Source organism: Mesoplodon mirus (genome assembly GCF_964341445.2).
Source record: "Mesoplodon mirus genome assembly, chromosome: 8".
In the NCBI taxonomy this organism is placed as follows: Eukaryota; Metazoa; Chordata; class Mammalia; order Artiodactyla; family Ziphiidae; genus Mesoplodon; species Mesoplodon mirus.
Genome location: NC_138984.1, coordinates 17,508,384 through 17,532,843, shown reverse-complemented (window position 1 = coordinate 17,532,843; position 24,460 = coordinate 17,508,384).

Genomic DNA, 24,460 nt, shown 5'->3' with positions numbered 1-24,460 from the left:
ACAGCACCAGCATGTGAGGCAGCAAACCCAGCTTTCGTAGAGAAATAGAACAGGCCTGGAGATTTTCTCTCAAGGTATATTCAGAGTGTACTTATTTCTAAGGCCCAGGCAGGGCCCTCAGGAAGCCAGGGTGGTCAAAAGAAAATTAGAAAGTAGCCTAAAAGAAATATTACATAGGGCTTCCCTGGTGGTTGAGAGTCCGCCTGCCAATGCAGGGGATGCGGGTTTGTGCCCCGGTCCTGGTGGATCCCACATGCCACGGAGCGGCTAGGCCCATGAGCCATGGCTGCTCAGCCTGTGCGTCCGGAGCCTGTGCTCTGCAATGCGAGAGGCCACAACAGTGAGAGGCCCATGTACTGCAAAGAAAAAAAAAAAAAGGAAAGAAATATTACATAATTGAAACTCTCTCTCTCTTGTGTTTGGTTGTTCTCTGGAATCTTTATTCTAGGAAGTCCTGTAAGTATCTTTATGCTATTAATACTTATCTGATACATTAATTTCCCTGCTCCATTTCCCGTGGTCCCTCTGGGTTCTCCCACAAATGGTTGTTCATCCATACTGTTGAGGAATGACCAATAAGTTAGTATTACGTCTTACCTCTGTGTATTAACTGTCATCAGACCTTTAAGTTAAAGAGAGGAGGGAAAGTGAAAATCAAATGGAAGATAGTAATACAGTTTACTTGCTTTTGTTTACAAATATAGTAGTTATTTTCAAAAGATCCATGTTTAGCCAGTGTGAGCCTCAAATCCATGAAAAAAAAGGCATACAAGAATTGTCCATTTCTCTTTTTTAATAAAATGAAATATTATGTCTCCATCCTTACAGGGAGGTGGGCTAGTCAATCGTAGACATCCCTATTCCTGTGCCCATTCCCTTGACTCCTGGTCAGCTCAGACTAGAAAATGGAATATTTATGTGATATTCAGGAAACAGGGGCATGCACACTGGCCTCCAGGGATCATAGTGACTACTGGCATCCTCCTTGTTCAGGCCTGCAGAGGTCCCTTGACAGCCAATGGATCTGCTGCTTCTTAGTTACATACAGGCCAGGAAATCTTTGCTGAGTCCCAACTATGTTCCTGCAACTGTTTGGGACACAACAATGGAACAATGGGAAAAGGGAAAGACCTGCTGTGGGTCTCTTTGGGAGAAATCTCTCCATCTATTCTTTTTTCTTTATTGAAATATTACTATATAATTGGCCTCTCATTGTCCTCAAGAAATCTCATCAATAAATTCCTTTTAATTTTTTTTTTATTAATACTAAAGACATGACAGAACACCCGATCATAGGTGATTATAGGAATTGAGCACTGGCCGCTGAAGAGGTCTCTCTGTTCTGTCCTTAGGGGCTTGCTGCCAGTGAAAGCTCTCTGCTCACCCGGTCATCTGCTGGGACCCAGGTGGCCTGCAAGGCATTTGGGAGCTGCTTAGCAGAGGAATTAGAATTCACTTTGCCAACGTCCACTGCAGAGGACTCAACAGTCTGTTTGTTTTAAACTGTTTGATAACCTAATGTTAGCTAGTTTCTTGGTGGACATATCTGTTCTACTCTAATTTCTCTGACAATCAGCAAAGCAGCCCACTTTAGTCTTTTTTCAACCCACCACCCTTCTCCCAACAACACACACACACACACACACACACACACACACACACACAGAGCTGAAGTTTCTTGTCTACCCAGAGCTATAGGGTAAGTAAATGTTCTCCTGATATATGTATATGTATATGTATATGTACATGTCTATGTATATAGGCATGTGTGCATGTGTGTATCTATCATATACAAATATATGTATATACATAATATTAATGTGAGCTGCAGGGGATTCCCTCTTTGACAACCTCTGTAAATACCTGCAGGTGGCTACTCTATAGGATGGACCATCGTGCTTGCCATTTAATAGGCCAAATTATATTTTTTCCTGTAAGGGATTTTGGAGTATATGACATTGACTTGACTCTTATGAAATCAAAAGCAGATTTTCTTTGGTTCATTCTTAATGGTGAATAGCACTGTACCCTGAACTTGAAAGAGAGTGCATGGTGCAATCCATCTGAAAATGAACTTACTGGGAACTGATAAGCACATATCAGTCTGCAAGTTTCTATAACATAATATTTTATTTGGGATTCCACCTGGATATTCCAGCCCTTTACAAGGTCCATAAGGGTGGCTGGAGGTTTAGTAGAAACTTCTGTGTTCATTTCACTGTTTTTCTTTCCCCAGTTTCTCTCACTAGAGAAAGGGCTTATTTCTCCACCCTTTCTACCCTGCTTTTTGTGTGCATCAGTGAGCACCCTGGCCCTCTAGCATTGCCTTTACTACAGTCAATGTGGAGCCCAAGCAGGAGACAGAGGAAGGGAAGATAATGAGGTCAGGATATTTATCCCCCAGCTCCTTCCTTAAATAGTCACCTCTGGCGGACTCATCCTCAGCCAAAGCTCAAGACTTCCTTACACCAGCTTTCTCCATATGACTCTCATCTTTAGAGTCCCAGTAACCACTTCCTACCCTGCCTTGTAATAATATCTTAATGAAAGTATCCTTGCATAGATGTACTTTGTGTGCACCATCTGTTTCCTACACTTCTCAGTCATTTATTTTCATCTTAGTACTCAGCAGGGTGTTGAGGGCCCTGGGATGAAGCAGAAGGGAAGGAAAGAAGCCTTCAGTGGTCTGCCTCAGGGTGTGGACTTGTTCAAGATGATCAATGTGTGACACTGCACATGTTAATAAGCCTGTGGGATCTTTTGGAATAACATATGTCTTCTTCTGTTATCCTAGTTTGATTTACATTAAAGTTCAGGAGGCAAAGGAAGAACAATTTATCCCACTCTATTTAGCTCTTTTACTTTGACAAATATTTATTAAGCACCTATTATGGTGGGAGCTTAATAAATATTTAAACAAGTGAAAATTACACCCCAGATGGTGATGAGTGCTCTGGAGGAAAATTAATTTTGGGGGAAGGGGAAGCAGAGTGCAGAGAGGCAGATTGCCCACTTGAGACCCACTGTTCATGGGCAGCTTCACAAGAAGGGCGTCCTCTGAGCAAAGACCTGAAGGTGGTGAGGAGGACTTATGTGAAAAGCTGGACTAAGAACACCATAAACTACAGGGTTCTCAACCTACATTGGTAGTCCTCCACCCAAGGCACCATTTGCAATTGTGTGGGGGTGTGTTGGTTGTCACAGTGATTGTATGGCGGGTGACTAGAAGAGGAGACACTACTGTGGGTAATTAGTTGATGGAACCAAGGAAGCTCCATGTTCTGCCATGCACAGGACAGCCACGGACAATGAAGATGGGTCCAACAAAAATGTCAGTAGCATCCTTGTTGAGAAACACTGAGCGCAAATAGCAAGTGCAAAAACCTTGAGGCTGGAGTACCCCAAGCATGCACACACAGACACATTTTTCTTAAAGCAAGACTACTGTGATCCCCACATCTTCACATCTTTCCCAGCTGCCCCACAGCACAGTGGCTCTGGCACAGGTTGTACTGTGTGTCTGCCCCTCCATGATGTGTGCATTTTATCCTAGGTCTGGGAGTAGACCAGAGCACAAGAGTCCAGTGACGAGTGTTCATGGTTGTCCTTCAGATGTGAAGGTGAATTTCCTTGTGGTGACTGATTCAGTCAGAAAAAACCAGCAGGAGGCCAAGGATCCTGCCCATCCAGTGCACATATGCAAAAATTGCTCTTTGCCTGAAGAGTTATTTAAAAAAAAATAGATGAAGTTCTATAACACAAAACACTCCCCAAATTTTCACTCACTTAGCTGGAAACTCTAGCAGAAATTAGCAGACACTTTTCATTGGTAATTTAGACTTGAATTAATCAATTTATGGGCTGCGTTTGTGGGGAAATGATGCATTTTGTATATTCCCTCCACATATATATGTCCATGATTTCTTTGGAAATGAATTCATCTGGCATAGTTGATATGCACTTCAGATATACACTATAAATTTGTTTTTTCTCATTTTAGTAGAAATGTCCAAAATAGTAGGATAAAAATACTAGGCTATACTGTGATGAATTTCACTTAAAAAATAAACTTCCTGTGGCTTTAAATCCATTTCATATAATCCTTCTGTATGTTTGAGTTACTCTTCTGCCTCTTACTGAAAACTTACATGCTTGCTAATAATTCTGTTGTTTTACCACCGATGAAGATAAACAGTCTAGACAGATAAGCAGCACATTTTAATTTTACATTTTATTTTGTTGAACAGAATCCTTGAAGAGACATAAAAAAAATGACCTCTGGGGGCTTCCCTGGTGGCGCAGTGGTTGAGAGTCTGCCTGCCGTTGCAGGGGACACGGGTTCGTGCCCCGGTCCAGGAAGATCCCACATGCCGCCGAGTGGCTGGGCCCGTGAGCCATGGCCGCTGAGCCTGCGCGTCCGGAGCCTGTGCTCCACAACGGGAGAGGCCACAACAGTGAGAGGCCCACGTACCACAAAAAAAAAAAAAAAAAAAAAAAAAAGACCTCCAACTAAGGTTTAGAGCTCACTGCTTCTTAAGGGCCTCTAGCTAGCAAGCCATGCTATGAACTAACTCTAGCAAGGGGTTGGTTCCTGGAAATAGAGCTACTTAGGTTGACTGTACCCGTGCTCTTTTACCAAGATGAGATAGCTTGTTGTAAATCAGGGAACAAGGCCAGAGTGAAGACATAAATTGAAAGTGGATCCTGACAGCTCATCTCTGATCACTTCCTCACTTGTCAAAATCAAGACATTTTCTCTCCTCTGGTAACTCTTTAGTAAATAGCACTCTGATAACTCTTGCAGAACTGGTTTATCAGAACCATCCTCCATTTCATTTCCTTCTCCATGTCTGAAAGGACATAATAGCACATCTTCTGTGGCAGTGAAGAAGGGACAGTCTCGCTTTTGCTCTTTGCATATTTAACTTGAGCTTGTGATCAGTTCCTGAGAGGGAATAGTTAACACTAACAGCCTGGGAAACAACCATTATTCACATTTTTCAACAGACTCTAGGGAGACCCCTGTAAATACGCCAGTAAATGATGTGGAGGCACTTTAGGTCTGGAAATCTAAACTACGACTTAGCTTTTCTTCCTCATGTTGGTTATAGCGACATGGACATGCTCCTCAGGGCAAAATTTTTCAAGAATCTAAACTTTCCTATGAGAGGGAAAGAGAAAAATTAGTGTTTTTATTTGGGGAAGAACCTGATTCTTTTAACTGTGGGCTTTCATACATCCCTGGGATAAAATCCTTGGTAGTTTGCACTGGAATGAGTAAATCCATAGTATAGAGAAGCTCTTTCTACAGTGGCTCTGCATCATCCAACTTAGGGCACGTTTCCAGATTCTAGGATGTCCAATATTTCCGTGGGAAAACTGCTAAGACCTGACATTGTCATTATCCTAAACATTGAGGGAAAACAGTTTCAATGAGGTCAGAAGTTCTTCAATAATACCCCATAATTATCTCCACGTTTGAAGCCTCATTACAATTAACTCATACTTTTATTAACTCATAACTTGTTACAGTGCTCATTTCATTCTTCCTTAATATTAAGGTTACTTTTATGCCTGATCTTCACAATTGGATTATAAATCCTTTGAGTATTTTGTCATTTCAGTTTTTCCATGACACCTGCCATAGGAGAAAACTACTATAGGTGCCCATGAAATGTGGGTTTAATAAATGAATTAAAAGATAGTCATGTACTTGTCCAGCATTATCACTATTTCAAGAATCTTGAAGAGTGATTGTTACTAATAAGTGAAGGTAGAGGAGTTGTAGGGAGGATAGCTTGCTTTAGTGAATATAAACTTTCGCTGAGTTAATCAGTTTTTAAGTGAAATGTAGTACAAAATATTTTCAGAAACGAGGAGACTTTTTTCCCAAGATGCTCACAATAATCCATAAACATTATCCATTATCAAAATAAATGTATCCATGGCCCCAGCTAGAAATGAATCTTATTAGTGCAGGTATTGTATCACCTTCAGCTAAAGATTAAATGTATACATAATGTTTGTATCTCAGTGCTTCACATGTGGTAAGCACCCAGTAAATGTTGAATTTATTTTTAGAATTTTTTTTTTATATTTTGGTTCTAAAATATATGAACCATTTATTTAATTCTCTTCCTCTCTCAATAGAATAAATTCAGACTTTGGGGTCCAGTGCCTTTAAAGGGGTAAATGCAACCAGATTATCCAGGTGTTACATGCCATCTGTGTGGAAAGAAAATAACCAATAACTTGTGGTCCTGATAGAAGTCTGCCTCTTCCCCAGTCTTGGGGTCTGAGTGTCGCGGTTAATACAAGCTCCCCTGTGAGACTAGCTGGAACATCATAGCAGCCTGGCAATGAGGAGGTGAGTGGCAAGGTCAGGGCTAAGAGAACTGGCCTTATAGTAGGTATGGCCCCTGAGGAGAAGACACAAGGATCCCAATCTCTCTGTCCAAGATCTAAGATATGACTTGACCCAATCTGACCAGGTAGGCTTGATCTGACATGTAGGCAGGGATCTGGCAACAGGAATCTTTGGACACCAAAGACACTCCTTTTGCAATTGCAGAGGTTGTCAGAGGTCCATTTGGGCTGAAATAGGGCCTTGATCTGGGGTCTGGAATCTACAGTGCATATGCAGGTCTTAGGAGGGGGATTGCTAGTAACAGCTAGCACTAACCAAAGGTTACTTGACATTGAGAATAGTACAAAAGTACAGTTGAAGCAGATGGATACATGCCCAAATATGGAGGTTAATAGGGGAAGCTACAAATCAATGGCACAAAGCTATAGAGAATTAACTCCTAATACATCTCAAGTTAGACTTTGATTGGCTACAGGACTAAATCTACACTGAGAATGTAGGTCTTAGTGCTTAAGTATAAATAGCCTAGTGACTGTGGCAGGAAAAAAAAAAACTTACTCACTCATTCCTGTATCTCTAAACTCTGATCGTATTTCAATTCCTAGTGTTTCATCTCAGCATTGGTCTCTCATCCTTAAACCAATTCTTGATCAGCCATCAGTATACTACTTCTAGATCACCATGCCTATCTAAAATAATTTATCTCAGCAGTTAGCTTCTGAGCTGGCTGGTCTCCTGCAGTCTCCTAAGGGGTCTTGGCTACTGAATACTGATAGGTCAACCTTGTCATAGATAAGGTCATTTTCATGACATATGTAAGAAATTGACACACAGAAATGATATGTGACTTGCCACAGAGAAATTAATCGCAATGCTGGGAATACACTAGGGCCTCTAATACTTTCTATCATGCAATGTTATTTTCTTTTCCACTTCCAAAATGATCTTTCACTTTACCATGTTTGACAAACACTCATTCTAAACAAGGTTCTCTAATTTCTTTATTTGCTGACTCTAAACAAACTCTATCTGTAGCCAGCTCCAGGTTAATTTTCCTTGTAAAAGCGTAAAAGGAAGTAATCACAATATTGGGATTTTTAATGAAAGAATCACAAAGCCAACCAATTAAAGAAGGTCAATTAAACATAGCATTAAACCATCTGAAGTACAAAGAACAATTTTCTATTTAGGAACTCAGGATACAGCAATTACCTGGTTAATTTGACATGTAACCAGGATACAGATTCCCAAAGCACAATCCTGTTTCTTAGACTTGTAAGTGTTACTTTACAATCTTCACAAGCATTCATTCATAGGATAAAATTTCAAAGGTTGCTTTGGAAATCACATAGTGATGTCATAATTCAAAAGTCAGTTCAATACAGTCTGCGTCTAACCTGTTATTATCTTACCAAACCCATCTTGTGGTTAATTCTTGATTAACCACAAGAATTGTGGTTAATCAAGAATTAACCAACTGGGAAAACATCTAACTAATGTTCTTCGGAAGAAAGCAGCCAATTATCCTCATTCTCCATAAATCCGGAAAACTTTTATTTCCTAAGAAGTGGTTTGCAAAATTTAGGGTTAAAAAAATCAGCTGGAGATATAATAAAAATATCAATTCCCAGGCTTTCCAGAAATTCACTTGGTCAGAGGTGTGGTCCAAGAATCTTCGTTTTAATAAACACACACGAGTAATTTTTTTTGCATGAATCCACAGACTATTTGAATATTTGTCCCTTATAAAACTAATGAAATATTAAACACCCCCCAAACTATCTCCATGCCCCTACAGCCTCAATTTATGATATTAACATAGGCTTGATGGTCTCATGTAATGTAGAGTTGAAGGACCAGAAGACTTTCAGTTCTACCTACTACTTTGTGATTTATCTTACAGAGTTAAATAAAAACCCCAATATCTTGAAAATACATCACCTTAAGTTTATTCCTCCCTACTCAAAGTCCAGAACTTGTATGTTTGAAACCTAATGTGGTTAATCATGTGCTTCTCTTGACTTAAGGTTTTTATTTACTACTTTTCTATGTCCCTATAGAGATGATTACTGGGTGAACCATTTCTGGCTATCTCTGAAAGTTTATTTCTATGTGCTGTACAGAGTTGGAAAGGCCCGTCAGGAGTTCCAAAGATACAGGAGGCTGACTAACAGAGTTAACAGGGACATGAGAGAAACTCCCACAGGGTACACAAGCTTTCTGTTTTCAAAAATAGAGTACTGATGTAAACAGAACATTAGCAAAGCTTCTGTTGTTCAGCAAGATCTCTTTTCAAAAAAAAGGAGATTTTTAGGTTGAGGTTTTCTGCCTCTTGAACTTCAACAATACATGAAAAATAAACCGATACATTTTTAAGGCCCAAAAATAGTCAGGGTGACGAATTGACTTAAATGTTGCCCCAAAGAGTGTTTCGCAGCTTATCAATCACCTCACTTCCTGGTGAAAGTGCCTGCTGTCAAAGCAAAACCCTGGGTCTGTCTTCACAAACTGGCATGAACTCCAGGTCCATCTCCTTGACAGAGGCCAGGCCTGATTCACTGCATCTGAAACTCAGCCCCATGGAGATACACAGATAATCCCTGCAACAGGGTCCATGATAACTCTTCTTTAGACCCAAACAGCACCCAGTTCTGGAGTGGTTCCACACTTACTGTAGGTGCAAGGTAGTCTGGGGTTCCCTAAGGCAAGAGGTTACGGCTCCAAGGGAATTGCTCTACCACAGTATCTGTGCATCTCCAAAACAAGTCACAAGTCCAAAGAGCCCATAGAATTACACTTTGTTCAAGGATCTCTGGATTCGGAGCTCTTCTGAGTAACCCCAACAGAGTCCCCTTGAACCCAGACTGGAGTCTTCGGATGGCCAAGACCTCAGAATCTTCACCTCTGTACTAATGTGTCTCCTTCCCAAAAGTGCTATCTGAAAACTGTCCATGTGCTATTTTCATTGCCCATCACCTAAAACTGCAGACCTGTGAGACCTTCAGAGAATACTAGATCCAAGAAAATCCACTGCTTCTCAAACTGGATTATGCCTATCTCCAGAACTAACTGGTAGTGTGCCAGGAGGCTCTATGAATCCACAGGATTTAAGTATGGCATGGTTTTCTGCAACACCAAGTTTGCCTGAAACATGTGAAGGAAAAATATATATTTTTTATTAGCACCCAAATATTATGGAGTAGGTCACACATTTGGCTGGATTCTGCAAGAAAAATAAGATTCCAAAGAAAAATCTTGCTTGCATTGGCCTCTTGGAGCTCTGCCTCTTAAACATTCTGTTCTGTCTTTCAGGGTATATGTTTAGAAAAATTCGGGAACATTATGCCCAACTCCTCATTTTGCAGATGAGGAAACTGAGGCCTGAAAGTCAAAGATCATCCAGTGTCAGACTTGCTATATCCTACTGCATAGCCCTTGTTTTGCCATCACTTGTCCTGTCTCCCTTATCACCCCTATCATAAACTGCACAAAAGTCGATTCTTCAGACGCTTTTAAGACTTAAAATGCAAATAATCCCAATAAAGATATAAGATTGATAGCTTGGCTCTAAAATGACTGACATGTCTTATCCTTTTCTTCTACATTTTTATAGGAAAAAGGAGAGGCAGAATACAATGGTTCTTTGGGGGTGAACATCTTTGCTTTTGTGTATGTGTGTGCATGTGTATGCACAGTTCGAGTGTGTTTATATATATAAAATGTTTATGGGTCTAGGTTTCTGAGTTTGTCGTTAGACATACAGCAGAGTGGGAGAAATACAGCCCCAAATAGGGGAAGAATCAAAGCATACATTTCCTTTTCTACAGTTGTGCACAGTATAATAGTAGTTGATATAACCCAAGTGTTGCCTACCTAACCTCAGCCTTTTCTTTGAAAAAATCATGCCTTCTTGAGCATGTCCATCACTCATGTGAAAATACAGCTAAACATCTTTTCACTTGCAGCTGCTTGAAGTAATGGATTATGCCTTTGAACTTGCCAGTAAACTTCACGGTCCTAGCATAAATATCAAACTTGTCAAACGTGCTCTCCAAGGAAGCCCTATAATGAAAAGCTTCTCTGTCTGGGGGGTAAGTTAATGCCTCAACTTGGCCCCAAAGCCAGAGCCTGAGAAAATTTTAGTTGTAGAGAACTTCCTGCTAGCTATCAGGGGTCATCTCTGACCAGGCCCGAAAGCGGCTTTCACTGAAGTTTGGACTGGACCACTCTCCTGATGCCACAAAGCCAGGCATGCTCCCTCCCCGTGAGCTCAGCGCCTTCCTCTAGCTTTCCCCCTTCCCTCTGAGTCAGCACGTCAGAGGACCAAAGGGGGTCTGCAGAGATACCACCAAAAGAAGAGAAAGAAGTCAGTGAGGGTGTGATGGGGTTTCAGCCAGGGACCCATGAGGCACGGAATAATCTCAGGCTAAGACTGGAACAAATAATGTGCGGCCTGCTCATTACCAGGCCTCAGGTGGAAGCCAGTTGGGTCAAGGGAAATTTCTCTGACTCTGGATTGTAATGGAACAGCTAGCAGTTTTCTTCTTTCTGAGAAATATAGATAACAAGAGAGAAAACCCCCTAAAGAAAGGCTCTGCCTTCTAACAACAAAACCATTTCTCAGTGTCAGATTTCAGAGAGTCAAAGAATATTTTTTTAAAGAGGAGTTAGAACAGAAATGTTATTATAAATAGTAAGAATGGTTTTAAAGCAATCGCCACACAGATCTAATCCTTGCAAACATTTATGTCTAAACCATGTTTTCATAAGAAAATGTTCCCTTCATCCTCACCTGGGCTGTTGAATTCTTAGCAATCCCCACAAGGTGCTGGCTGTTTGGGCCACATCAAAGTTCCTCTGGGGGAAAGGCCGAGGCTTTTTGTTTTCTCCTTAGGTAGTTGAGAAATGATTGCTAATGAGAACCTTCTGGCTTTCTTTAGATGTGAAAGGTGTTTCCACAGTATGCCCTAGAGACATCCTCTGTGGTACTAGACAAAAGGAGAAACTCAGTGAACAGTCACTGATTAGCAGCCCGGCCCCTCTTTCTACCTGGCGCCACTAAATAAGACACCAGACCTGTTGTTTCTTTTTCTTTTTTTCTTCCTCTCCTCCTTTTTTTTTTTTTTTTTTTCCCAACCACTTCTATATCTTTGGCCAGCTGTATTGTAGTTAAATTTCAAAATACTCATTTGCCAGCTTTGTACAGTGTTACTATAATGTTTATAAAGCCCCCGATGCTAGTTTGAAAGTGACATGCACAGATAGACACTTTAAAGGGGGCATAAAATGAACAAAATGCATTACCAAATGCAGTACTCAGTATTAACCACATTCATATGAGTTTCGTATTTGATCCAATAAACCAGTGGTTCCAGATGTAAAATTAGCCTGTAAAACTTTCCTTCCACTTTAACCATCCACTGTTACTACTCTTAAATACCAGTGTACAAAGGTGGTATCTTACTTTTTAAAATATGAGTTAAAAACTGTATATAATACATACCACATATATTCAATATATGCCATATGTTAATATATGTATCATATATAATACACTATATTGCACTATATATGATATACGTGTATCTATGTAAAATAGTTACAGTAGTTCCAACTACTGAGGAAACTGAATGAGGTTCTCTCATTCAAAGTGAGACTTAACTCATGTCAGAATGTACATAGAAGCCAGGTAACTTGGTCTCCACCATCCACAGTCATTTGGTCAGGATGGACATATGAAGCAATCTACATCTACATGTGAGATAGAGTAGTATAGGCCTTCACTAGAATCTTTAGGAGGAGAAGACATCTGCCTCATTAAACTTTCATTTGTGAGGATGCTTGCCTATTTTTTTCTTTTTTTTTTTTTCTTTGCGGTACACGGGCCTCTCACTGTTGTGGCCTCTCCCGTTGCGGAGCACAGGCTCCGGATGAGCAGGCTCAGTGGCCATGGCTCATGGGCCTAGCCGCTCTGTGGCATGTGGGATCTTCCCAGACTGGGGCACGAACCCGTGTCCCCTGCATCGGCAGGCGGACTCTCAACCACTGCGCCACCAGGGAAGCCTGGATGCTTGCCTATTGCTGATGAGTGACACCTTCAGAGGAGAGGTCACCCAAGAATGGAGCGGACTCAGAGGAAAGCAGAGTTAAAAAACACAGAAACTAATCCCTGAGGACATTATTTGAGCAGATGGGTCCAGGTGTACCTGAAGGCAGGTCTTCCTTGGACTTTTCAGGAAGGTGAGTTGATACATCCCTTTCTTTTCCTAAGCCACTTGGAGTTAGATTTTCTCTCTTCCAACTGAAAGTGTCCTGACAAATACATCTTTACTTAGTAGGTTCCACTTAATTTTATCATGATAATATGAGGTAAATATTGTCTTCATTTAACAGATTAAAATTTTCAGACTCAGAGGAAAAACTAAGTTAACTAACTGGCCCAAGACCACGGAGTTAGTAAGTTAAAGGAGCAAACTCTAAGTCTAAAACCTAGTTTTTAATATAAACTCAGGGTTTTTAATGTGTCTTTAAAAGTAAATATATTTGGATGGAAAAATAACTTAAGCAAATTATAAATAATTTAAATTTCAATAAATGAAAGCTTTAAATATATATTTTTTAGTGGGAGAATCAAAAGTGAACTTCAAAGGAAGAAGAATCTGAAAGAAGTCTGAATGTCTGTCTGGACCGACGAGAAACACTTGGAGAAAGCAAAGGGTAAGAGCAGACATTCATTGAAGGCACATGAATGAACTGATTTCATTCTCCCCCAAACATTATTAGGTGGATACTATTATTATCCCCATTGTATAGATGAGAAAATAGAAGCACAGAGAGATGTAACACCATGTCCAAAATTAAACAGCTTCTCGGTGTAGGCAACCCTCCACAATTTGATTGTCATCTTGTATACGGAAAAATAGGAAATGAGTTCTTAAATAGAATGTATTCGTTGGGCTAACAAATACTTAACTGTTTTGGCAGAAATATTCCTCTAGAATCCTACAGTTTCTAGAAAGTGATTTGATAAAATATGTGATCAAACAAGTAACTTCATCTTTGAGACTTTAATTTTAAGAAAAATTTGCTAGTGTATAAAAATGTGTGTGTATATACATTATATATATATATATATATATATATATATATATATATATATATGTATGTATGTATTTTTTTCCATCCATGCCATGCAGCATGCAGGATCTTAGTTTCCTGACCAAGAATCGAACTGTGCCCCCTGCAGTGGAAGCGCGGAGCCCTAACAACTGTACCACCAGGGAATTCCCTAGAAATCTACTATAAACAATTATTTTCCACTGAAGTATTCAGGTGGGCAGAATATATAATATATAATAGTTCTCATCACTAAGAAGTTTATTTAGCAGAGTCTGAAGTCCTAGGATCTTCATATTTTAGGAAAAAAGGAAAAAACTATCAGACCTTTCTTGCAGCCTAACTGCCAAAGATGTTCCTGGAAGTTGTTTGATAATTACAGACTGAGTGCCACAGAATCTGAGGTGCTCGGTAATATTTTCCCTAATTTTTTAACATAGCACTTGAGAATTTAGATACATTCTGAAAATATAAGGGAAAAACGGAATATGGGAAAAAAGCATTCAGAGTTGACAAACCTGCATTAGTAATCTCTAAAACTTCAGAGTGTTTATTGTTAAGGGAAGTAGTAAAGGTCATCTAAAATCCTTTTTTTAAGGAATATGGATTTGAGTGGCCCTATTCTGGGTACATTACCAATGGACTATGGCTTGTAGGCAGCTATGAAAAGAGCTTTGTCTGAGCAAGTCTTTAGATGGTCTTGTATGACCTTAATTTCCCAGCAAACCTGGGCTGGCTTTTCCTTTGTGGGGAAGGTCAGGCAGGGAGCACCTTAAAAGAGTTTAAAAGAGGTGCTGAAGAAATGAAGGGAATGTAATTCTTTCAAGTACTTGCCATAAAGCTACCTCCATGTGCTAAGAATAATATCATATAGATGCCTGCTACTTTTAGGGCTTTTAAGTAAAAATAGTAACTTTAGAGGAGCTTATATAATGTCATTTTAACCTGCTGTCCTTCATTCAGGCCCTGGCTCTCTGACCATGGTAGCTTCCCTGGACATGATCAAAAAAACAGACTGGTTTTTTTTTTTTTTTTTTTTTTTTTTTTCTTTTTGCGGTATGTGGGCCTCTCACTGTTGTGGCCTCTCCCGTTGCGGAGCACAGGCTCCGGACGCGCAGGCCCAGCGGCCATGGCTCACGGGCCCAGCCGCTCCGCGGCATATGGGATCCTCCCAGACCGGGGCACGAACCCGCATCCCCTGCATCGGCAGGCGGACTCTCAACCACTGCGCCACCAGGGAGGCCCCAGACTGGTTTTATGAAAATGTTTATAACTTCATTTTTAATGGATCCTACTGCTTATGAGGGATGTGTAGGCAAGGCATGAAGAAACATTGACTAAGATCTTTTAAAATGTCCCATTTAATTATTCTGTGATAAGTTAGAGTCAGTCTCCCAAAAGAAGACTTATTATTTCAGAAATGAAAATAGACTTCTCTAGAAGACCCTTCTAAAAATTTGGAAGGAAAATCTACCTTGCCATATAATTTTTTTTCACCCTGAGAGATTATTCAAATATGAGGAAATACACTTCAAATTTCACAATTTATTTCTGCGTTTCATTAAGAATGGCCAAGATTAAAAAAAAAAAAAGAAAATGAGCAAAGTTGTGACTAATCGAATCCAATAAAAGCATTGTTCTGTAAAACAGTGCACTTAAATAAGCCTTAACAGATCTAAAACGTAATTTTATTCTTAGAAATACAGTTTTCATGTCACTTACAGGAAAAATATCTTACTATGTCAAGTGGATACCAGGTATTACTTAAATCAAATTTTATTTTTTTTTTGTTTTTATTTTTCCTTCCAAATGGAAGTACTCACTGCCTGTGTAGGAAAACTATCTATTTGCCATCAAACCTTGGTATTTGGTAAATACCTAATGCAAATACTTCACAAACTATAACATAGAATGGAACTCCGAAACAATAAGAAAAAAAATAGCCATTACTATCCTATACTACTATACTGTACCTGTGTAAGTTTTGGGGTTATCCATATTTTGTCTCTTCTTCACTGGTGTGGGTAATGGAGGATAGATTATAATTGTATTCAATTCAGTGATGCTGAATTCAATCTTAACTCCTAGGTCATTAGCTGACCATTACTTATAAATGCTTTCTACTCTTACAATGTGTGTTCTTAGATTTTCTGGAAGCTAGAATTCTATTAATTTGTTTTAAGAATTCACCTAATACACTTAGAAAATGAAGATTAATAAAATTCTCCACTGAAAAAGATAAATCAAGCATAACTATATTCATTTGAATAATTTGCCTTTATAATAGCATTCCATAAAAGAAATCAAAAGTACTTAGATTTGATTACTAATAGGTATCTCTACCTAATACACTGCAGATACTGAAAGGCAATTTACTTAAAATATATGTGTATATATTAATGTGAAACAATTCTGGAATATCAAAGCAAATAATATGACAAAAGACCAATATTCTTGGAATATTTCTTGGCACCTATATTTTGGTTAGGAAGTTTTCTGTGATTTTCTTTTTAATATTTCTTCATTGTACAAAATGCATATTCAAGGCTAATTTTCTTCAACTGTAAAATGAATCAATTATTTAGTAACAATTTTTCTAGAATAAAGAAGAAATCTTACATTAAATATCCACTTTTCACCATAATAACAAATATTTATGCCTATTATTACATAACCTGTTTTCTTTTGTATTACAAAATTTGAGTTTAATCATATTTCATATTCAAAATATTAATATTTGTTGAATCATTTGGGGTTTTGTCATTATGCATAGCTTCAAAATAACACTTTTTACCCTTAATGCATGCTAGCTGTTTTCATGTTTTTAGGGTTCTTAAAATTAAAAGTATAATTTCAAAAATATAAAAAATAGTAAGATATATATATATATATATATAGATATATATAGATATATGGTTTGCACTTCTAGTTCATAAACTGTATTAGAGTTTTAGATTTTTTGTGTTCTCAATTGAATTATCTGCTTTTAGAAATTATACAAGGTCTCTTAAAAGTCAGCCAGAAGATATTAACAGATGTTCAGCTCCTTTAAGCTTTTAAAATTCAAGAACAGATCATATTAACTTTTCCTAGCTTTTATCATTCTATGATCTTGTATAAGAGTTTTGGCAATTTCTACTGTCTGTAATTGCAGGGAGCCTTCTGTATACACAATGTCTTTTCATTTTGATCTATAGCATAACATGGTTTTAAAAAGAGATCTTGTTTGAAAAATTAAATTATAATCTTTAATGAAAATCAACTGCAAATGGAGCCACTAGTGCTAAAAATCTAATTAATGTGACAAGAGAAAGGAAGTCACTTCTACTCACAGCTGATCTCACATATGTGCAGTCAAAGATCACTGCTTCACAACCAATCCCTGCCTAGCACTGAGAGTGACATGCCACCCAATACCACTAATAGTAAAGTTAAAACCAGCACACAACAAAAACCTGTACCTTAGGTTCAATTATTTCTGCTTCCTGAAATGCTGTTAAATCCTCATATTTCGTTTTCAAAATTCTACGAACTTTTCAAGACCTTTATGTCCTCTGGCAGAAATATCCCTCTCTTCTACAACCTCCTCTAGTACATTTTATTTCATGGTTATTTATGCATCTGTCTTACTTATCCTGCTAGATTATAATTGTTGATGTGTACTTGGAGGATTGTGTTTCCCCAGCCACATTTAGTCTGGCTTTCCGTGTCAACACATTCCTGCATAGCTCCAAGAGTTTCATTAAAATTCATTCAGTGCAAAGGTATAAATAATAACACAGGCTACTCTTTATTGAACTAGCCATCATATGGAGTTATCAAACACAGGAACTAATGTGAGCTCTTGTAATCATCAGCCCCCTCCACTGTGTATCCAGGAGGTAATCCATCTTCCTACCTTCCAACATAATTCCAGTAAGATGTCCTGCATGCCAAAAATGTCTGCTTTAGGAATTGAAGACAGGTTATGAAGAAGAGCAATAGCCATCATTCTCTTTACAGTAGCTCATAGCAAATGCTTGATTTAGTATCTGCTGAATGAGTGGATATATAAATTACAATATGTATGTATTAGTTATCTAGTGCTGCATAACAAATTATCCCAAAATTTAGCAGCTTAAAACAGCCAACATTTTTAACTCACAGCTTCTTTGGGTCAGGAAACTAGATCGATGGTTAGCTAGGTTCTTCTGTTTCAAGGTTCCCAATGATGTTGCAATCCAGCTGTCTTCTGAGGCTGCAGTAATCTCAAGACTCAAATGAGGCTGAAGGATCCCCTTCAAGCTCACTCATGTGGTTATTAACAATCTTCAGTTGGACTTGGGACCTCAATTTCTCATTGTGCCATATAGGACAGCTCACTTCCCTCAACATGAGTGACCCAGAGAGAAAAAAAGAGAGACAGAGGAAGTGTGGGGGAGGGAGGGAAAAAAGAGCAGGAGGAGCCACAGTCTTTTTATAACCTCTTATCAGAAGTAACTTCCCATCACTTCTGCCATATTTTATTTCTGAGCAGGATGCAATAAGTCCAGCTCATAATCAAGGAGAGAGGATTACACAGGGTATAAATAAAAGAAGGAAGGGATCCTTGAGGATCTTCTCAGAGGCTGCCTACTATGGTGTATGTGAGATAAAATATTGCTCTATCACTCTTCTCTTTCCAGTGCATTTTATTTAGGAATTAGATTTGTTACAAATCCAATTATCCATATGTAGACTATTTTTAAGTTATTCATGAAATATCTTGTCTAAGGTGACTTCACTCACATGTTTCATTTTTGGAGTTGGCTGCCACCTGTTTTTTCTAGGGAGTGTTAGCTGCTATAGCTCATCTCTGCTCCTCATGGCTTTTTACCCACTGGTAGGCTAGACTGAACTTCTTCCTGTGCTAGTCTCAGGTCAGTGTTCCACCCAGGTGAGAGTAGAAACCACAAAACCTCTTGAGATCTAGGCTTGGGACTCTCACAGTGCCACTTCTGCAGCATGCTACTGGTCAAATCAAATCATGTGGCCAACATTTTAAGGAGTGGAGAAAAGGTCTCCATCTTGATTGAAATGGGTGTGCAAATGGTGATGAGCAGAATTTCTGGCCATGAAATGATCTATCGTGCTCTTTTCTCTAGTCACAATATTTCATATTTCTTCCACATACAAAACATATTCACCCTTTTTCAAGACCTCCCAAAATCTCATACCATGGTAACATAAGGCTTGAAGCCCACAATTTTGCTAAACTGCCTCAAGTCTGGCTTCCTCTGAGGTTCCTTGAGTACAACTCCTAAGGTGTGGTCGCTCTTAATACAAAGATTTACAAACTAAAAAGCCAAATTATCTGCCACCCATGCAGCCAACATACCTACTGAGACAGTGACACACTAAGCATAATAAACACTTGTCCAAAAAAGGGAGGAACAGAAGACACATGAGCCTGGACCATCCAAGACAGCCTCATTGCCATGCTTGGCAGTTGGGTCTTGTTGTTGGCTGAGCCACTGTCTCCAAGTGGCCTCTGTTTCTGAAGGAGGCTAATTGGGCTTCTTCACACCATGATTGCAGGATTCCAAGAGGACAAGAGAGAAAACCACAAGGTTTCTTGAGGTCTGCATTTCAAAGCCACATACTATCATTTCTGCCACATCTTTTTGGTCAATGCAAGTCACAGAGTAAATCTAAATTTAAGGAAATGGAAATATTTCAGAGGATCATTGCAGCCATCTTTGCAAATCATTGACCAAAGGAAGCTACTGGCCATCTCTGCCACAGTTTCATGCCTATAAATGAAATGAAAATTTAAAGGTTTTACTTTAGGTATTCCTAGCAATTAACCAATATGTATCTTCATAGTATTTCTACCTGTGTATTAGCCCAATTCTCTTCTCTGCTGGGAAGTTGACACAGTCACATGCACAAAGGAAGGGATACAAGCATTTCAGAACATATAGCAAAAAGAAAGAGAGTGTTGGAAGTGAATATTTTCCTGACCATGCCATTTCATCTAACCATGACCTTGTCGATGGGTTTTAGGCAGCAATGCCAGATACAGCTTTAGACTCAGAAATGTAGAAATAGAAGAAATCAGTTGTTTTCTGATTGTAATAGTCCACCATAAATGGCTGACTGTAATTTGAAGGTCAAAAGAAACAAAGGGGAAGTGGCTTAGCACCCCAAATCTGAAAGGCCTATCATGTATGATAACTAGTTTCCCATTTCAGTTGACCAACCAGAGCCTGTGTTTGTTCAGATTTATTACTGATTATTGTTGAAGACAAATTGACAACTAAGATATTATATTGATAGTATCAATGTTAACTAGTGAATTTTGCTTATATTTTTTAAATCCATTACATGATGATTTAGTAAAAATCTCAAATATCCAGTGATACTCAACTCAGTAAGATGAATAGAAGATACTCTAGTGTTGCAATTATTTGAAGTTACTAATTATAGGGAATCATTTGATGCAGTATCTTAAAAAAATCAAGAAATGAAAGAGAACTATTACCTTCTTTTTATACTACAGTTTTTTTCTTCAAATTTTTAAACAATTCCTTGAGTGCAGCTAAGTGTAAGAGAGAAAAAAGTACTTCCTAGTTAGATTGTGCCATTTGTTTTTATTAATTGAAATGTCAATACAATAGAAACAACTATAATATTCTTATAGTTGCCACATTTCTTGATATCTTGGAATTACCCACTGTGCATTCAGGTCTGAAAACAGCTTGTAAAGAGAATATGTAAGAATACAGAAGAGCTAATGGAATGTGTGGAAATTAGTCTTCCTAAGATTAGGAGACCCTAGAACTAATTGGGGAGGAATTCAAATAACTTGGAAGGTTCACCCTCCCCACCCCCCCATCCTCACCCTCACAGCGGTACATATTTTTCTGGGAGAGAATGGAAAAAACAGTCAGCAATAGCTCTAAGCCATAACCTGAAAAGGGAGTGGGCACATAGAAACACAAAGCAGCACAGATCACAGGCATAGAGCATTGAGCCTAGTAAAGACCTAAGCGATTACTCAGAACATGGGCTCCATTTCACATGAGAAAAAAAAAAGACAGCCAGAGCCTTTTTTAAGGTCACATGCAAGTTAGTGTTGAAGCAGCCAACTAGAAGAAACCCCTTCACTTTCCAGTATTCCCTGCAGTGTGCTGCAGTCAACAGCTACCCGAATTCTCCAGCTGTCTGGATATCTGGCTGCTCTTCTAACAGCCTCTCACACATTCCCAGATCCGAGTCAGGAAATCTCCAGCAGGCAGTCCCCTGGGTCAGTCCCACCCTACCCTGCTTCTGCTTTTACTTCTGCCAACCTCTCAAGACCTGAGAATTTATGAACTTGATGACAAAGTAATTCCTTTAAAAAATGCAGACATTGAGCATGCATAGATTTATACCCTCTGTCTTTCCAGCAGGCAGAAACATGTAGGTAATGATTGACAGCCTCTCACTGAATCTGCAGATTGCTCCAATAGATAGCCACAAGATAGCCAGACTGATGAGAGACATTTGGGAAAGGAAAGGGCATTTCCAGTCCCCTCTTCACAGCAGGTTGCTGACTCTTTGTTTACTTTCTCCTCTTCCTTCACTTCTTTTTTCTCTATTTTTCTTCCTTTCTATTCATTTGCTATTGAACGATCACCTACTATGCTTACTAGGAAGGAAAGATTCTGGTTCAGTTGGTTTGGAACTCATGCTTCCTGGAGATAATATAGCTGGGTCAGTAAAAGCTCTGGACCCAGGGTATACTGGCTCAAATCCAGGCTGAGCCTCCTATCACTTTGCATATAATAATAGTACTATCTCAGTAGGCTGTTGTGAGGACTGAACAAATATGTAGAAGCTTTTAACAGGGTCTGTTAAGAGTTAGCTATTTTAATTGGAACTATTACTGCAAATCCTCCTCTAAATTTAGACAATCCCTAAGGCTGGTTCTGGACACAGACCTAAGCTGAGTAGATCACTGGCTGAGATTATAACACTGAATAGCAAACTAATCATTACTTTGGCTGACTTTACCTAGAAGTGAAGAAATGGCGTTCTCTCTTCTTAGATAGAATTTGTACCAGAGGTAGAAATTAAAGTGAGTAGTAAGAACCTGTTTTTAAATTACAGTGTTGTTATCTGAGTGTGTGAATTGTGAACATATTATACCCACTTCCCATATAATCATAATAGAGTATATGAAGACTTTAATGGGGGATAGGGTAAGAGGTTCTTAGAAAGGAGAGAACACTTCTTCGGGGAAGTTGTGTTTTTGTTGAAACCAAACAAGACTAGGGAGAGATGGGTGGCAGGTCATCAAGGTACAGGGGATGCCTTTTGCTCAGGGCAAGAAATCCCCAAATGGACATACTTAGGCAAGGCTGGAAGCCATACCTGGAAGGAGGCCTGCTAAGGAGATAAGACTGAACAAGGTAAGGAGAGGCCAGATCAGAAAGGAACTTGTAAAGCCATGTTATAGAGTTGGGACTTAATTGAGACAGCAATGGAGAGTCTTTAAGGGTCAAACAGGAGATTTATAAAGTTATTTTAGCTTTAAAATATCTAATTTTTATTTTTTTACCATTTCCTTTTCCTGATGGACAACTTATCTCTTTATTTTATTTTATTTTATTTTTTTTTGGTAGAAAGTGTATGGGGGAAGTGTAAAATTAGAGAAAGGAAGAGACATCCATAGCTAGTAAAGAGATATTTCTGTTTTTTTTTTAATGAAAAGCACACAACCCTGTTTTTAAAATTTCCCCCCTTGCTCAACCAGTGATTTATGTAGGAAATCGAGCATCCTTTGCTTTTTTTTTTTTTTTTTCCAGAAACAACTCTTAGGGAGCCATTGCCAGAAAGAATTGACAGAAAGAGCTCAAGAGCTCAGTAAAAGAAAGGAAGGTAGAGAGAGAGGAGGAAGCATTCTGCCTGTGCCCCCATGAAGCCTTCTCTTTCAGCTCTGACTCATCTTGCACACTCTTATCCTTCTTCCCCAGCATACACACATATATATATTTTTAAAACGAAGCATCTGTAAAACATTTGGTTACCAGGAGATTCTAACACATTGAGTCAAGTGATTGCCAAACAGCTTTATTTTTGCTCTCATACTCTATCAGAAGACCTTGTGATCATTCTGGGATGATGAAGAGAAACAGAAGGAATGAGGACCAAAAATGAAGCTGTCTCTTAATCCTCCAGTCATTTCTTACTTTATTTTTGAAATATACTGGTAAAGAGATGCAAATGGATCCCTTTAGGAAAGGCTAGAGTGACTGTGGCAGATAATATAAAGAGGTGGAAATGGATATCCAAAACATAGCTGTTCAGTTTATGTTTCCTGTGCTTTTCAAAAGGACAGAAAAAAATCCTTTGAAAGAGAGTAGAGCATTCAAACATGGTCAATGGTCATACAATTTTATTATCAAACTTGGATGTCTACAACAGTGTAGAAACCCATGGACTGGAAGAGGAGGGGATCAAGAGTCTCCTTTTCTGTGCAGCAAAACTCCCCTCCTTGTCTTCACTCCAGATCACCACCAGAGCAGCCAGGAATCCTCATTGTGTCAAGACAAAGACCCATGAAAACCAACTGTGTTACATTTAATACTCATTTAAAATGTAAAGAATGCCATTACTATTATCTTAATGTTCTTTATTTTTAAATTTGTATTTGGAGTATAAAAATTATCTCTCCTCTCTACTTATCCATCTGTTTATCTGTTTACCAATTTTCAGAGTTTTCAGTTTAACCAAACTCTCCCAAACCTAATTTGTCCATAAAATCTGACAGTACTCTCCCTTAGATCTCCAATCATAGTTGTTATGAGGTGTCTAACTTACTCCACACTGCTTTGTAAATACTCCCAAGGGTTTCAAAGCTGTCCCAATGCACCAGATTACAACTTAAGAATGTTAGAACTGAAGAGACTTGTCTAGTTTTCAACTTTTTTTCTCCCTTCTTCCCCTCCACCCCACACAATATTACATGGAATATCAATGCAACCAGTGTCTCAACAGATAAATGCACCATTGCTTTTTCTGAATCGGGAAGAAAGGACTAAAACCCTACCCATTCAGCCTTGACATCCTCCTCCTCTTTTATTGAGGACTTCCTTGCAGTCTAAGACAATTCTGAGGGTACCTGGGACCCCTTGGGAAGCACTAACCTGTTTCAACCCACTCATTTTACTAATGAGGAATCAGATCCAAGGAAGAAAGCTGATTTGTGTAACATCACAGAGATAGTGACCACCAAAACCAAGACTTTGACTCAAGCATTCTAATACTGAATCCTGGCTCTTTTTAGTATAAGGTCCTGGATGTAAAAACTATGTGTTTTATTCACTTTTCATTCACTTACTCCTCCAAATCAAGTTGTGAGTCTGACGTCAGCTATTTACTAATTAGCTGGGTGTATCTAGCAAGTCAGAGCAGGGCTCAGTGAACCATTAGAGTATCAGGGATTTAGGATTTAAGGAAACAACAAAGGTACAGGGTGATGGAATGGGAAGATTGAACCTAAAGTGAGAAGATGGGCTGGTTGCAAAAATAGTCTATCAATACTTCTCTGAATAGTACTAGCATCGCCTAGATTCATGCTGATGCATTAAACTTCAAATAAAATAGTTTCTGAAATATTATACTGCTCATTCTGAGCTACTTCTTTGTAATATGACTTAATTATCCTCTCTGAAATAATGAGAATGCCAATAACTTCAGGCATACCCATATCCAAAAATAAATAGGAAACACTGCTATGTCAAGTATACATGCCTTTTGGATTATCTGCTCTTTTGGGGTTATTCTCACATTGTTTCTCCTCATTAGCACTAATGTTCAAAGACTAATGGTGGAATTAGCTGAAGGGAGATCAGCACATGTCAAAATAAATTCTTTCCATCTTTTGTAACAAAAAGCACGCTTGAATGTTAACTTATTGAAAAGTAGGAATTATAGAAAGCTACAATTACATTTCACCAAAAAAGGAATGTA